Raw genomic sequence first — 6,000 nt, forward strand, 5'->3', positions numbered from 1 at the left:
AAAGGGAAGGTCGAGTCTTTTCAGCATCAATTCTTGACAATTCAGCTTTGAGCTTTCTGATCTCTGCTTCTTTTTTATTAAACTCTGGACCCCAGATGTGGTTGTTGATCATTCGTCTGAGATCGATGTCTAGCTCAGAGATACGATCTTGTAGATGGATGTACATCTGATCAAGACGATTGCTGATGGAATCAACTTTAGTTTCAGTCTAAGACACTTGACTGGCAACTCGATTAATTTTCTTACCGAGTTGTTGAAGAGTTTGATTTTGAGCATTGGCATTTTTGGTTTGCCAGTTTAAAACAGGTTCATACTGTTTTGGCTCTTCAGGTTGCCCAGAGGCCATAACTGGGGATTGGACAAAAGGTTTTGAGATAACTCTGGTTTGTGTCTGTCTGTTTTTCAAGTGGAGGGAATGATTCTGCATAAGATTGACTCGAAAACATCAAGCATGATCTTATTGGGTGGACAAGAGGTTTTGGATCTAGTGGAGGTTGTGGAGGAAAAGAGTTACAAGACGTTTTTGGATGAGAAGGTTTTTTCTTCTTCTTTTTCTTTCTCCTCATAACTTCTAGTTCATCATCAACATCCGTATCGTCCAAGCAAGGACAATCTGGATTGCACATATGGGCTTCAGGAACATGCCATAAGAAGTGACCATTGATTTTATCTGGATATACTGGATATCCTTCTGATGAGAAACCATGAATGGGGAGTTTCTTTTCTTGACCAGTTTGGACTGTTGTTATCATAGCAGTGTAGGAAAGCCTTGGACTATCTGAAACAGGCTTGGCATCCGGTGTTTGAAAAGATAGTTTGACTTGACCATTTTGTCGTCTTTCAAACGTGGCTTCTGTTGTCTGAACTAGTTCAGAGTTTTGGTGGAAATGCTCATAATTGGTTAGCCATTCAAGAGGCATGAGTTGGAGCAATTCTTGTTTCTAGATTTGTTTGGGAATTTGGATGATGGTTGGAATTGTGTCTATGTCGGCAAGGATCATTAAGGCATCGGATGTAGTGTGTGGTGTGGGAAGATCTAGTGCATGATTCTGTAATCGATACACTATTTGGTGGTGAAGAGTTGCAATTTTTTATGTTGATGTTTGTTCTGCTCCTTGGAGATGGATTTGAACCTTAAGGGTTGTGGGAAGGTTGGGATCCTCAAGAGAGAGGTTGAAATTTGGATAAAAGGTTAACAGGACATTGCCAGCATGGAGTGTAGTTAGGACGGTTCCGATTATCGCATGTTAGTATTGTTTGAACCTTGTGTCTAAAAAGACAATTCTGGCTGTAACAGGTAAGCCTTTTCTACCATAGAGGGTCAAAATCAATCTAACACCGCCAAGATGAAGATGCGTATACCCCTCTCGTTTCCAGTTTGCTACCAGATCTGGGGGTATTTCTAAAGTGACATACTACTCACTTTGAGAGGCTTGTAAAGCACACTAATCAAGTCTAGAAGACTGGATATATTCTTTTGGTAATGGTCTTTTAGTGGAGATTAAGGTTCGGATACTTCTGGTGAAAGAAGTTTTTGTTTGTATAGATTATAAGGACTCATGATGGGGAACTGAGATTCGTTAATTTGGGCAGACTCGGGGATATAGGAATATTCAACAAGATTTTCAATTTTGGAGGCTATGTGCTTTGAACATGATTTTGGAAGAGATAGAGTAGAGGAAAGAGAAATATGAGAGGAAGATGATGAAGGAGTTGAGATTGAAGATGAAGTTGCTTCCATGTTTGGTTAATCTTCTTCTAGGAGATCAAATAATATTACTTAGAATTATAAATGATACCACTTCTGCGTTGGGTGTGTGGCTCTGATACCAGTGGGCCTCCATGAATGTGCAAAAGATCACTTGAAGCTCTAATACTATTCTCTTAATGGTTCTCATCATTAATATTTAATCTACCTAATTCTTCATAAAAAAAATTATTAACGATTAACAAAAGAAATCAATAACGAAATTTGTTCATTTTATTATTAAAATTAATAATACATAATTATATATTATTAACAATTACCAAATACCAATTAACAATTTCACTTTCACATACAATATATAATGTATCACATTATCACTTTTATATACCATCAATATCAAAGGCTCAAAGCTCCCAAAACTCAAAGTCAAAAGGGAAAATTCAGATTGTCGCTTGCCGGGTTCGAATGGAGCTTGGATGAGAAAAGACACTTCGCACGCGTAGATACATTGCATCACATGTAGATGCACATTGAAATGGATTTAATGTAACCACAAGCACATTGCATCAACCACAAGCACCAGAAGAAAGGCCGTTTAAGGACTACTTTAATGCATTAGCTAATTTGAGCACTTCATGCATAAGATACTCAAATGGCTGCTAGGAGCTTTGAATCAAAACCTAGTGTGCTAAATTGTCTCTCGTCATTCTATGGCCCAGAAAACGAAAATAGATTCTTTCCATTTTATTTAAAAGGTATAGCTTGTTCTTGGTTCAATACATTGCCTGCTAATAGTATCACATTATAGGGGAAAAATGGTAACTAAATTTTTAAATAAATATTTCCTAGTGCATAAAACCAATGCTATTTGCAAGGAAATCTTAAAGATTATTTAGAGAGAAGACGAACAATTTTTTTAAGCATGGGAGTGATTTAATAGGCTACTCTTGAACTTGTGGATGAGAAATGGCACCAATGTCAATACTTCTTAGAATGACTATTGCTACCAGTGAAAAATAGATAATTCACAATAACAAAACCAATCATTCAAGAATGCGAGAAAAATCAAGGGAGTAAACAAAGTCCATGTTAATGAATTATGATCGAACATCAAGAAAGCCAAAGCAACAGTTAAAGGACTTTCTCACCTAATAACATCATTAATCGCTACCAAATCAATAGAGCCACAAGCCTACAATCAATTTGACTCATACCTAGATCAAACAAATGCCATAAATGTGATGAGAAAGTAGCCGACTTACAATTCTGGATGGAGAGACCACCCCAACTTTTCATGATCTCAAGGACTCCAACAAAATGGAACAACATATTTAGCTCCACCAATAAAACTAGTAAATCAAGCTCCCCAAGGTTCTCAACCACTATTTAGACAATACAATCAGAATCAGAACTATGGGAAGAGGCGCTCCAAAATTTTAAAAGTTTGACTCATTTGACTCATTTTGTGATGGAACAACAAAATCGCACTATTGATGAGCTGTGAAATGAGATGAGAGTTAGCGTCAATTCACAAGCCTAATCGATCTCAAACCTTAAAAATATGGTGGGTCAACTTATTTCTTCAGTTAAACCTTGACAATAACCATTGAGAAAGAAAATTTTCCAAGCTAGCTAGTGCCCAATCCTTAGGGGGTACATGGAGTTAGTAACAATATGTTCTAGTAGCATGAAGAGGTCAAAGCCATCATGACCTTGCGAAAAGGCAAAGAAGTCGACAAAAAAGTAGAGATACCGGTGAAAAAGACAACTTAAGTTGTACCTGTAAACTCTGAGGACTCATTACCAAAGGAGAAAGAAGAAAGCAGCCCACAAGAATACATTCCCAAAGCTCCTTTGCCTCAGAGGTTATTTAAAGCAAAAAAGTAAAATACTACACGTGAGATTATGGAGATTTTTAAATAGATATGTGTTAACATCCCTTTACTTGATGACCTTTGCACTAAAAAGAAAAGAATTCATGTTCAAAAGAAGGCCTTTTTTAATAAAGAACATTAGTTCCATACTCTAATAGAAAACTGTTTGAAAATATAAAGATGGCTCCCCTACCATCTCATGTAGTATAAGTAACCACGTAATCGAAAATGCTTTGTTAGACTTAGGAGCTAGTGTAAATCTTTTACCTTACTCAGTATATGTGAAACTTGGATTGGGAGAATTACACCTAACTCTAGGTGTATTGCAACTTGTATATCAATTCATAAAAGTACCATGCAGTCTTGTGGAAAGTGTGCTTAGGATTCAAAGAAGCACATCTTTATTGTTCTAGGCTAACCTTTCTTGGCAACTACTAATGTCCACATTCAATGCATGAATAAAAATATGCAGTTGTCCTTTGACAATATGACTATGGAGTTGTCAAACAACCTCAAAATAAAGACGATTGAATTGTTGATGTTTAACTAACTTTGGTTGGAATTTTGATATTGACATATCAGTTGACCAAGTCAATGCCTTATTAAATTCATCACCATCGATAGATACCAATAAATGAAAGTTAAGAATAAAGCAACTGGCATCACCAAGGAAGAAACTCAGCCTATCATCAGAATCATCACCAAAACTCAAGTTCAAACTGTTACCTGATAATTTGGAGTATGCATTCTTAGGAGACGAAAACACTTTGCTAGTGATCATTAAATCCTCTCTTGATGACAATCAAAAGAGTAAGTTGTTGGATGTTTTAAGAGAGCACAAAAAGTCATTCAAATGGACCATAGCCAACATAAAGGGCACGTTTGGTGCTCCTCATTAAGAGGTATTAGAACCCCTCATAGTATTAGAGTGTTATAATAATATGTTTGGCAATTATCATGTATAGTATTGTAATGTGGTCAAGCGTTTAGTTTATGCGGTCAAACCCGCATAATTTAAACCCGTGTAGGAGTCGGGTTTACGCGGGTTTGTAACGAAACTCGTTTTGCACAGGCATTATTTACAAATCAATTTCCATGACTTCCATTAACTCTTAAAATCCCTTGAATCCTCCATCGACAAAGCCTCCAAGAAACTCAAGACCATGAAAATCGAAAATCCAATCGCAATTTGTCCTTGTTCAGGTTCAAATCTGACGCCGTTATCACCGTCATTCTATTCATCGTGTTCCAACCTTTCGAAGGGAAAGTTGCTGCCAAATTACCGTTCATGCCCTTTAGGATTGTGATGAAGATGAGCCATCGTGGGTTGCAGGGCGATGGTGGCGCTTTTGTATTTTTTGTGCTCTGTTAGTGGCCCTGCAACATAATGATGCAGAGATTGCATTTTGGAATCCAAAACAGTAAAGTTTTTTTTTTTTAATTTTTCTGAGGGTCGGTTGGCTAAAATTCAAGACATATGGTTGACGTAATTTGTGGAACATTATAGTATTACTTTAAAATATATATATATATATATATCCCAATGAATTAGTGAATGAATGGCTTCCGTCTGTGATATATTTGGGAACTCTGTGATATATTTGGGAAATGCTAAAAAATAAGTGGTATAAGATCTAAAATTTTTGAATTTGTTATTTTAAATTATAATTTTTTTAATTTATACTAAAAAATAATATAAAAGCTTTAAATTTTAAAATTTTATATTTAGTATTTTTCTAAGCATTAATTAATATTGTTTTTCAAATATATAATTTTAAATAATCATAAAAAAATTAATATAATACACTGCAGCACCAAACATAGTATAATTAAAAATTAATACAATACAGTGTATCACCAAACATTATATAGTATTGTTATAATACAACATTAATGCAATACAGGATAATACAATACACCAGCATTAAAATAATGCAATACAAAATAATACAATACAGTGTGCCAAACGCACCCAAAAGGTATAAACCCAGTAGACTGCATGCATTATATTCATCTTGACGAAAATGCTAAACCTACTAAAGAAATGCAACGTCAGTTAAACCTTAATATGCAAGAAGTTGCTAGAGCTGAAGTCCTTGAACTATTGGACGCAAGTATAATTTACTCCATTTCGGATGATTCATGGGTTAAACTTACAAAAGTTGTCCCAAAATGTCAGGAGTCTATCATAGTAGTTACCAATGATAATAATGAATTAATACCCACTAGAGTAACTACAAGATGACCCGTATGCATTGGTTATGTTCCTTTATCATTTTTTCAATCAAATGCTTGATAGATTAGCGGATTATGAATTTTATTACTTTCTAGATGCTTAATCAAGATATGCCTAGATTTCTATAGCACTAAAAGACCAAGAGAAAACCACTTTCACTTGCCGGTTTAGCACTTTTACAT

This window comes from Citrus clementina, unplaced genomic scaffold (genome assembly GCF_000493195.1).
Source record: "Citrus clementina cultivar Clemenules unplaced genomic scaffold, Citrus_clementina_v1.0 scaffold_3, whole genome shotgun sequence".
Classification (NCBI taxonomy): Eukaryota; Viridiplantae; Streptophyta; class Magnoliopsida; order Sapindales; family Rutaceae; genus Citrus; species Citrus x clementina.